A 12,046-nucleotide genomic window follows, 5' to 3' on the forward strand; every position below is an offset into this window, starting at 1 on the left:
CAATCACTGAGAAGTACGATTTTTTCCCCTACATTTCTATTTCTCACTCTCTCCTCTTACCACCTAGCCCAAGCTACCATCATGTCTTATCTGAAACACTTCAGTTATTTTCCCCACTCTATTCTAAACACGGCACCTAAAGAGATCTTTTCAAATCACGCATTTAATCATGCCACTTCCCTGCTTAAAGCCTTTTAAAAACTTCTTGCAGCTTTTAAGATGAAAACACGTTCTTAATGAGGATGTGGCTGATCTGGTTCCGGCCCCACCACTCCACAGGGTTTTGCAAACCACTCACCCTATGGTTCTCTGTGCTCCGGTCCCTCTGGTGTCTCCATCCCCACAGAATGCGTCCCAGATGATGCTTGCTTAGTCTGCAATGCTATCCATACCCCCAACCCCTGCCCACCCCACGCCTGTACCTCTTTATCTCCCATTTCTCATTCAGTCTGTCTGGAACATCTAGACTAGTTCAGACTGCCTGCTGGCATGGTTATATACCTGCCAATAAACTCCTTCATTATACTTTTCAAAGACTGCCCTCATACACTTATTTGGGTAATTCTTTTTTTATATTATTCTCTTCCACTAGACTACTGGGTATATAAGGGCCAGAACTATACTTGTCATACTCACCTCTGCATTTCCGATGCCTAACAATGCCTGGCCTGTGTAGGTGCACCAATAATATTTGTTTAGTGAATGATACATAACTACATGTATACATGCATAAATACATGAATGAAAGCAATGCGATTCTTATCTCTCCTCCCCTAAAATAGTTCTCAGTGTCCTAATGAATTTACAGAACTCTCACGGCCTGAACGTGGAAGCTCTTGTCTATGCTTAACTTTCAGATTTGTCCACCCTTTTCCTGGGACCTACACCTGAATATGGCTGGATGGTACAGTATGAGCCACCTGATGTCAAAGTGGAGAGAGACATGCCATTTGCAGGCTAGACATGCATATCACCTGTGCCAATATATAGACCTATAAGGAAACCAACAAGGTAAGTCCTTTTAGCTAGGGTTGAATAAGGAGCAAATGAATACAGAAATCTTTCATTTCATAGATAATAATAATGTGGTACTATATTAAGTGTGTAGGCTCCAGAACCAGAAAAGGAACCAGAACCAGAAAGACCTGTCTTTAAAATGAAGATTATAAAAATAGTGGCCATGTTTTTTGAAGAATAAAATGAAACAGAGTCTAAGAAGTGCTTATCATAGTACCAGGTGCAAAAATATTATTACTTCTTTCCTTTCTCTTGCCTTCCCTTACCTACGCACATGTCTGCATTGAGGCATTACACAGCTCAAAGCAATTTGCAAGTATTTCTGTATTCACTTGCAACTCTTTAAAGAGAGAAGTGGGTTTACTAAATGGGATCATGTGTTACTTACTCCAGGCATTGTATTTGACCTTATAATAAATTATTATTCACTGCATCATAACATCATAGGCAGTTTCGACACACAAAACTCCTGAGAAATTTGCTGATTGAAATGTGATCTTGGTAATTATTCAGAATTGGCAAATATGAGAAACTGTCTATCTTTCTTCTCCTATAACTGTATATGGAGGTTTGACTGTGGCTGGAATTGAAATGCTGACTAGGAACTATCCTTGCCAACCTTTGAATGACACAGCAAATGACTCAGAGGAACTGTGGGAATGTGCCTCGGCGTCCCGATCCTTCTCAGGAGCCAAGGTCAAGCCCTAGGCTTCCTATTAATTTTTTACACGTAGGCTTATAGTATGTTCTTAAGAGCTTCTAGACTTGATAAACCTTTGCTGGAATTAAACATATTGTTTTTATGTGTTTGTGTGTATTTTTAAGATTAAGAAGAACATGAAACATTTTTTCTCTTTTAGCTGCAAATCAAAAGCAGAGAACAAATACTATTAAAAACAAATTTTAATTTTTTTCCAAGAGAAAGTATCTTCTGTGCTTGCTGTGACTTCTTGTATAGTCTCCTAGATGAGGTAATTGCTTGGGCTATCACTTTACCCTAAAGGTCTACGGAGATTTTACATATTAAACAAATATAAGAATTACAAGTAGGAAGATGAACAAGTTCATTAAAGAGTGGGTGCTTCCTGATATAGGAGAAAAAGAACTGGAAAAAAGTTAAATTGGTGAATGTATTTGATTATACTAGTAGTTTTCCTAAGGAGTGTAGAGATACATTTCTATCTTACTACTAAAAATTCCTAGTAAAGCCTCTAAGTTACTCAATTTCAACTAAATTTTCAATTAAACTTTGAATCCTAAAATTACAAATCCATTCTCCTCAGGCTATTCATTTAAATGTACACTTCTATTTCATACCAGCATCCTTCAAGCACAGATTTCTTTACCATACACTTGCCTACAAGGGATGGTTCGTGAACTATGCTTATAGTTCACTGGCTTTGAGTTTCTAGCCAAGTTTTATATAAGAAAACTTCAAAACTGATTTATTCTTTTTCAAAATAAAGTTGAACTTTGAACTTATATAGTATATTTAAAAAGTGATTGATATGAACTCTGAATCTATCTAGCATATCCAGGAAGTAGTTAATACTATGCGTATGTGGTGGGGCGTGTGTGTGGGGTTTACCCTGAGGATTTTAAAGACATTACTGGTGAAATATAAACTTTGATTCTTAAATATTTTTGACATGAAAAGTCAGATAAATATCTTAAAAAAACACAGTCTCTCTACTTAAGAGCTATTTTTAATTGTTACACATCTCAACAAGCATGCTATTTTTAAACTAGGAAGCTGGAAAAAAATTTATTTTTAAATTGTCCTCTGTGAGTTTATTTTCCTCATAGCTGTTTCTCTTGGGTACATCTAAGTTTTGTGGGTTTTTATTTTATTTTTGGGTTCATATAGAAGACTACAGTAAGAGAGAATGGTAAAATATAGACTGAATATATGTTTATACACAGATGTACACTTTAACTCTGACATGGTGATGTAGGGTATGGTAAAATAATACATATAGGTGGGAAAAAATCAGTACTAGGCTGCCCAGTAGATAAAAGCTTATTTCTATGACAATATTTCATATTCACCATGTTTTACAGGGAGCTATGAGAGAGAGACATAGGTTCAAGAACAATTTTCAAAATTGTTAATAGAATTTCCTCCTCATCAGTGAATTACCATAATTTAGAGATTTAAGATAGTTTATACTGGAGTCTTTCACAAAAAATGAACAGCTAATAGATGAAAGTATCAGAAAATAGTTTTAGAACAGAGTACTACTGCTGTTTTACAAAGTATTTAAATATATATTTTAAATACTATTGGTTCATTATTATTATTACTAAAAGACAATCAGTGAAGGCTGACCCCTGGATGATTCACATGGCAAACTAGCAGACAAGGACTTTAGAGCACCTATTATTACTCTGCTCCAGAAGGCAAAGAAATATATGGTCAAAATAAATAAAAACATAAGAAATCTCAGCAGAGAAAGAGAAACTATATAAAAGCCAAGTGGAAAGCTTAGAGCTGAGAAATAAAATACCTAAAATTTAAAAATATTACTGAATGGACATTACAGTAAAATGGAGATGACAGAGGAAAGAGTAAGTCAATGTGATGAAAGATCAATAGAAATTATCCCATCTGAAGAAAAAAAAGAAAAAAAATGAAATAAATGAATACAACCTCAAGAATCTGTGGAACAATATCAAAAGGTATCATTGAAGCCTCAGAAGAATAAGAGAAAGAGAATGAGTCAGCAAAAGGATATTTGAAGATAACAGCCTACATTTCCCCCAAATTGGTGAAGGAAATCAATTTACAGATTTAAGAAGCTCAGAAAACCTCAAACAGGATAAAAATGAAGAAAACCACGTTAGGGTACATAATATTCAAATTTCTAAAAAGTAAAGAATAATAAGGCAATCTTAAAAGTTGCCTGAAAAAAAAGGCACATTACATAGAGGGAAATAGCAAATTAAAATTATTGCTGCCTTTTCATCAGAAATTATGGAGGCCAATAAAAAGCCTGAAAGAGAAAGGCAAAAACTGTCAATATAGTTGTCTATAAGAAGTCTATAATCTTGTCTATATATAGAAGTCTATAATCGGCAAAAACCTTCTTCAAGGATGAAGGAGAAACAAAGACATTTTCAGATAAAAGAAAACTAAGAATATCAGTTGGTAAATATGCTAAGAATTCTTCTGGTTGAAAGGAAATGATTCCACAGGAAAACTCAGATCATCAGGAAGGAATGAAAAACATAAAATGCAAATAGATAAAAAAAATTTTTTTTTCTTATGATTTAAAAAATGTACATGCCAATATTTAAGGCAAAAATTAAAACACTGTCTTGTGAGGTTTGTAATGTATGGAATGTTCCTGTAACTAGAGCATAAAGGTCAGTTGTATGGGGTAAATGAGCCTGTTCTGGGGCAAAGCTTCTACATTTTACATGAAATTATACAATATGAACTCTAAATAGATTGTGAAAAATTAAAGGCATTGTAGTAGACATAAGAATGGCCCCCCAAAGATGTCCACATCCTAAGTCCCAGAACTTGTAAATATGTTATGTTCCATGGCAAGGACGAATTAGGTGGCAGATGGTATTAAGATTGCTAATCAGCTAACCTTAAAATTGGGAAATTATCCGGGATTATCCAGGGGGGCCCAATGTAGTCAGAGGGTCTTTAAAAGATGAAAAATGGTGGTAGAAGAGGAGGCCAGAGTGATGCTCATGGGAAGGACTAAAGCTTTTGCTATTGCTGACCTTAGAGATAGAAAAAGATGTTCATGAGCCAAGGAATGTGGAAAGCCTCTAGAAGCTGGAAAAGGCAAGGAAACTTGAGTCTCAATTGTAGCTTCCAGAATGAATGAGGCTTGCCAATACTCAGTATTAGCCCATGAGACCTGTGTCAGATTTGACATATAGAACTGCAAATGATACATCTGTGGTGTTTTGAGCTACTATACAAGCAGCAAGAGAAAACTAATAAAGCAGCAAGAGAAAACTAATAAAGGTATATCTTGCAATTCTTAAAGCAGCCACTAAAACACAATGCAAATATCTACCATGGATCTTAGGAGGAAAGAGGATTCCAGATACGAGCCATTCCTGGTAGAGAGAAAGCTGATTCTGTTCTTGCCTTTGGGCTTGACAAGCTGAGCAATAAGGCTGTTATTTTCTTCTTCTCAAAGAAGTTGAATAATATCACAGTATTAAGGCATTAAATCTTATGCATCATATTTATGGAGGTGTCCTCAAGCCCTGAGACAGTTTTGACTATGTTTTCCAACACTTCTACCTGGAGTGGTTATTGGGTTGCTTAGTATGAAATTGATTAAAATAAATAAATATAAAAAGGCAGCTGAATCAGCACTCTCCAGAACTGATAGCTGAAAGTCTGATCCTGAGGAGAGAGACTTCAAAACTATGTGAAGGACAGATTTCTGCTATACTTTTATATAGGCCTAAATAGCTATTAATATCAGCATTTTAAAAAATCCTAAACTTACAACTAGATCATAGAGTACAGTAACTGAGGTTCATTCCAAAGCTCTGAATTATAAAGAAAAGGTTATGCTCTGTGAATTTTGTTTAAAAAAAGAGATAACATTGTACATTTTCAGCCAATGATTCTCATATGAACTGATGACATTTTAAACAAAAAAATGTTGCCACTTAAAATTCAACTATATGGAATGTTATTAGCATTATTTTTATATCTCTCCATTCTCCAGTATCCTTGGATAACAGACTTGCTTGCATATTCACTCATTGCCCTTTCTGAAATGGGTTGCCAAGATTTTCAGACACCCAATCCACACAGTCACCACACAGAAGCTAGATTACTGGCCTTATCTCAAAGCTGAGGCTGCTTATGTGTCCTGGGATACTGATTATTTTTCCTTAACAGAAAAAGCTGCAAAACTCAAAACTCTGCCTCTGGAGCCAAAGACCCAGTCAGAGTTGTATTAGCAACTGGTGGTCCATGAAGAAATGATAAAACAGTAAGCAAAAACAGAATGGAAAAAGATGAGAAGGTACATAGCAAGGACAAAAAATAAAAAGGTTCAATACAACAATATCTCAGTTATATGTTAATAGCTGTTACAGCTTCCTGGCACCTAAACTGTAATCACACGATCAATGCTATGTGTGTAATATTTACAACAATGCTTGTTTGAACAGATAAAAGTCAATCTGTATAAGGAATAAAGATGGAAATTTATCAATATTATTAAAAGCATTTTATTTTATTAAAAATTCATTCTTTACTTAAAATAATTCAAAGCAAACTCATACAAAACAATTGTATTTTTGATATGTTTGCCTAAATATTATTTAAGTAGTATCTCCCCTTCCCTACTCCCAAGGGAGCTGTCTACTGTTTTTGTCTCTCCTTGTAGAATTTACCAGTGTCATTAACATAGGGAGGCGATCAACAGAAATTACACACAGAGCTTTGCTACTTTCTTCTCACCAATGATCAACTTATTGTGCCACACAGAATCCTTTAGAAGGACTACTAACAAGGTATTATAAAAATGCATCGACTGGCAGAAAAAACATTTGTTGAGCTCATATACCACAGGCTGGTGCCATCACAGATGCTGACTATAGCAGAAAAAAAAAAAAAAAAAGCACAGTTCTTGGCTTCAGGAGCTCACAGTCTTATGAAGGGGAAAGAAATGTAAAAAGGAAATTATAAAGTGGTAAATGTGCATGCTCCAGACATAGAAGAGGGAGTGCAAACCCAGCCTGAGAGAGCAAATGTGGGACCTTTTTGAAGCCGAGGCTTAACATCTTGAACAGGGAGTAGGATCCAGCCAGAGGTAATGGTTGTATTTCAAGGTAATAAAATAACAAGAAAGTTTACAGGGGTAATGCTCACAGATCACAGCACAGGAGAGGAAATAACAGCAATCTGGAATTGCTGAGCATACAGCAAAAGTCAGGAAGGGGTGAGAGATGAGTCTGGGCAGGAAGTCAGCACCCAGATATCATCTATCCTGTTGAGGAGACTGGGTTTTATTTTATGGGATGTACAAAGTAAGGGATAGGAAACCAGGTTACAGTTTTAAAATAACATAATAGAGCAGCATTATTCACAGTAGCCAAGAGGTGGAAACTGCCCAAATGTCCATCAATAGATTAATAGATAAACAGAATGTGGTATATACATACAGTGAAATATTATTCAGACAATGTATATACAGTGTATATACATACAGTGAAATGCATGCAGGGATGAAATTTTGATACATGCACAACATGGGTAAACTTGAAGATACTGTGCAAGTGAAATAAGCCAGACACAAAAGGACAGAGAGTATATGATTCCACTTATATAAGGAATCTAGGTTAGTCAAACTCGTAGAGACAGAAAGCAGGATGGTTGTTGCCAGGTGCAGGGGAGAGGGGTGAATGTGGACTTACTGTTTAATGGGTAAAGAGTTTCAGTTTGGGAAGATGAAAAAGTTTTGGAGATGGATGGTGGTGATGGTTATACCACAATATAAATATACTTAAAAAATTAAAAATTCTACTGTGGGGAATGTTTACATATTAAAAATTCTGAAGTGTGGTGTGATTTTGGATGGAACGAGATTGGAGCCATGGAGCAGGGAAACTGGGTGAGACACACTAGTCTAAAACTTCATTAAAGAGGGCAGGAGGAGTAAGGCTGGAAGGGAGGAAATAATTTGGGGAATATTAGGGAATATAATGGGCAATAAGATGGGCTCAGGGCTGCCAGAGAGCATAAGTGGAAGCTGCAAGGCTTCTTACAACCAAGCCTGGGATGTTACATAAAGTCACTTCTCTTGCATTCTATTGGTTCAGGCAGGTAGCCAAGGCAGGATCTGATCGAGGAGAAGGGTAATTAGAGGGCATCTCTCAACTGAAGCCATCTTTAATCTACCACATCAAACTTTGGGAGGTGATGCATATAAAATAATCAAGGAGGAGTCTCAGATTTCTAGCATGAGTAACTGGGAAGGCCTTATACTCGAACAGAGACGACAGAAGAAGAGCCAGGCTTAAAGGGGAAGATAATGAGTTCATCTCTGGGCAACAGCAGTTTGAGAAAATAATAAAGATTATATGGATTTATACATTTAAACCACGATTAAATTTCACAGATTTTAGGAAAGCCATGATCCTGAGGATTGCTGATCCCTTTACAACCTATTCTTTGTCATTTTCTCTAATCTCAACTCCTGCCACTCCTCTAATTTATGATCATTTATTTAACACTCCTATGTCCTAAGCACTATTTCAAGCACTAGACTTTCACTGATAATGAAGTCAGACAAGATAACAGATATAGGTGAAGAAAGACAGATAAAAATAATTAAACACACAAATAAACAGAATATTTTCGGGTGTGATAAAGGCCATGATAACAACATTGTGATGTAAAGGGAATGCCTGAGACTAAAGGGTGAAGGGAGAGGGCAGTGATTAGGTGGGTATTCTGGATCTTTGCTGGGAAGGTGATAGTATGAACTGAGACCTGATACAGAAGCCATCCATGAGTGCCAGGCAGAGTGAAAGGCTAAAGCAGAGGCCACAGGGTGGGAATGAGGGCAGAAAGAATGAAGGGATTCTTTAAAACTCCTAGAGGAAAACATAGGCAGGACACTCTTTGCCATAAATCACAGCAATATTTTTTTGGATCCATCTCCTAGAGTAATGGAAATAAAAGCAAAAATAAACAAATGGGATCTAATTAAACTTAAAAGCTTTTGCACAGCAAAGGAAACCATAAACAAAACAAAAAGACAATCTACAGAATGCGAGAAAATATTTGCAAACGATGTGACCGACAAGGGCTTATTTCCAAAATATACAAACAGCTCATAACAGGTCAGTGTCAAAAAAACCAAAAAAAAAACAACCCAATCAAAAATGGGCAGAAGACCTAAATAGATATTTCTCCAAAGAAGACATACAGATGACCAAGAGGCACATGAAGAGATGCTCAACATCGCTAATTATTGGAGAAATGCAAATCAAAACTACAATGAGGTATCACCTCACACCGGTCAGAATGGCCATCATCAACAAATCCACAACAATAAATGCTGGAGAGGGTGTGGAGAGAAAGGAACCCTCTTGCACTGTTGGTGGGAATGCAAATTGGTGAAGCCACTATGGGGAACAGTACAGAGGTTCCTCAAAAAACTAAAAATAGAATTACCATATGATTCAGCAATCACACTCCTGGGCATATATCAGACAAAACTATAATTTGAAAAGATACACACACCCCAATGTGCATAGCAGCAGTATTTACAATAGCCAGGACATGGAAGCAACCTAAATGTCCATTGGCAAAGGAATTGATAAGAAGGTGTGGTACATATATACAATGGAATACTACTCAGCCATAAAAAAGAATGAAATCATGCCATTTGCAGCAACATGGATGGACCTAGCGATGATCATACTGACTGAAGTAAGTCAGACCGAGAAAGACAAATATCATGTGATATCACTTAGTGTGGAACCATAAAACGTGATACAAATTAACTTATTTACAAAACAGAAACAGACCCACAGACATAAAAAACAAATTTATGGTTACTAAAGGGGAAGGGGGAAGGTATAAATCAGGAGTCTGGGATTAGCAGATTCACACTACTATCTATAAAATAAACAACAAGAACCTACCATATAGCACAGGAAACTATATTTAATATCTTGTGATAACCTATAATGGAAAAGAATCTGAAAAAGAATATATAAAGAATACATATATAAGAGAATATATATGTACAACAGAATCACTTTGCTGTACCCCTGAAACTAACACAACATTGTAAATCAACTATACTCCAATTTTTAAAAATGAATCAGATGGACCTTAATTTAAAAAAATAGCAATGAAGGGATTCTCCATCCTCCATCCTCTTTTTTGCCTCCTGCATCTGTACATGGTGTTTCTTCCCGTAATGACTTTTTGTAACTTCTCTGCCTGGATGACTCCTGGTTTTCCATGGAAACTCAATTAAGCCACTTTCTTCTTCAGGAAGCCTCCCCTAAAACCTTCAGACCAAATTAGGAGGCATTTTCCTGGGCTCTAGGAAGGCAGCTCTGCCACAGCCTCTGTAACCCACACTGTGACAGTTGTGTTAACCTTTCTTCCATCCCTAATAATCTGGTAGTTGTTTGAGGGCAAGGCATTTGTCTTTGATTTCAGCATCACCAGCAAGTAGCAAATAGTAAAGGCTCTCTTAAATAAGTGAGTGAAGGGGCTAATAAGGAAGGAGGACAGGGAGGGAAGGAGGAAAGAAAATGAGGAAAACATCATAAATGAGGAAGGTAGCATGTAAAACGTTAGTGCAATCTAGGTACAAAGGTATTTTTAGCTTATAGCCAGCATTTTCTGCTTGATTAAGTACTGCAGTACACACACACACACACGCACACACACGGACTTCATTGTATTACCTAAGCGAGAATAAAATTCTAGGCTCTAGGACACTTCTGGAAGAAATCCAAACCTGGCCTAGGGCTTGCTGTCTTCTCATTTTGCTGTCCTCTGTCTCTGGCGTAGAACAGACACCCTGCACGAACATGTGGACTTGCACTTGGAAAGAGAAAGAGCAGGTCTTGGCCAGAGCTCCCTAAGCCCATCCACTAGGTTCCTCACATGTTTACTTAACAGCAGCTGCCAACAAGATTTCCAGCTCCCCCCATGCCCTGATATTAGAGGAGAATGTGGCAAAGGATGAAAAGTGGTTCTGGGCTGCGTGTTTCAGAGCCACCTGGGGGAAATCACTGAGCCCAGAGAATGCCATGGAGAAAAACAGCAATAGTGCCCCACATTTAGAACTGAAGTCGTGTTTTGGAATGAGGAAAAGCAGGCCTTCTTACAACATGCAGGGAGCTGGCAACGGGGCAGATGAAGGTAAAAACCATAAAGGAAACAGGTCTTAGTATTTTAGTATTTTTCTGTGGCAGCAGAGGGCATGCCACTGAGTGCTCCCTAAAGCTGAAGGGGAAAAGGGAACAGAGTGTGACTCAAAGAATAAAAATATGACCTTATGGGATTGCTTTCCCAGTTCTCTATTACCTAGAAGCAATCTGTAAACACGCAGCTTTAGAATTCAGCTTCAGAATCACGAATCACCAAATTATAGCACAGGTATCATACATCCTAGAGGGTTTTACTGTATGTTTCTGTTTCCAAGAATTGAGACAAAAAACAACCCACCTTTATTGAGAAAAAATGTAAATATGCCTCATATGGTCGAAGGAAAATGAGGGTAAGGAGAAGTTTAAAAGCTCCCTCTTATTCCCGTAATTTATAAGGGATCTTGAGCAGGACTTTATGTTTCTGTTCCATAAAGTTCTAGAAGACAACCTATTGGGTTTTTGCATTTTCCAGGAAATGTGTGGGTTGGGATAAGCTGTTAAATCCATAATTTCAAAAAGTGGTGATTCTTAATTTTGTTTCGTGATGAGTGACAGAGAAGATATGAAACATTAAATAATGACCCAAATGAAAATAACCCTCAAATTTAAATGTGAATTTGGGGAAATTCCCTGGCGGTCCAGTGGTTAGGACTCCACGCTTCCACTGTAGGGGGCACGGGTTCGATCCCTGGTCTTGGAACTAAGATCCTGCAAGATGCATGGCCCCCCCCAAAATGTGAATTTTTTGCAAAAGGAACAAACGAAATTGTTCTTCATCACTGACAAATGAAATGATCAGATCTGAATAAAGAAAAAGAGCTGATATTATTGCTACCCTTGTTTGTCAATCATCATGGAGTCAGAAGCACCAGTTTTATACAGAAAAGTAATTCACTGGAGGACCAAGAGAAGGTTTCTAATTCACCGTGAAATTTTTCAAAGATACTATCATTAACCTAATGTTTTTTTAAAATTTTATATTACACTGGACTATAGTTGATTTACAATGTTGTGCTAGTTTCAGGTGTATAGCAAAGTGATTCAGTTATACATATACATACATCTATTCTTTTCAAATTCTTTTCCCATTCAGGTTATTACAGAGTATTGAGCAGAGTTCCCTTTGCTATACAGT

General features: G+C 37.0%; 1 protein-coding gene and 1 long non-coding RNA gene across 2 annotated transcripts in view; one reads left to right on the forward strand and one right to left on the reverse strand.

The window, feature by feature from the left end:
- The window catches only part of LOC118884101, a 47,320-nt gene extending 46,356 nt beyond the window's left edge, over positions 1 to 964 (forward strand). The window contains exon 3 of the long non-coding RNA XR_005017185.1: positions 858 to 964. This is a non-coding gene — a long non-coding RNA (uncharacterized LOC118884101). The remainder of the gene's footprint in view (positions 1 to 857) is intronic.
- TRPC4 (transient receptor potential cation channel subfamily C member 4) overlaps positions 1 to 12,046 on the reverse strand; it is a 117,112-nt gene that overhangs the window by 66,365 nt on the left and 38,701 nt on the right.

This window comes from Balaenoptera musculus, chromosome 18 (genome assembly GCF_009873245.2).
Source record: "Balaenoptera musculus isolate JJ_BM4_2016_0621 chromosome 18, mBalMus1.pri.v3, whole genome shotgun sequence".
Lineage (NCBI taxonomy): Eukaryota > Metazoa > Chordata > Mammalia > Artiodactyla > Balaenopteridae > Balaenoptera > Balaenoptera musculus.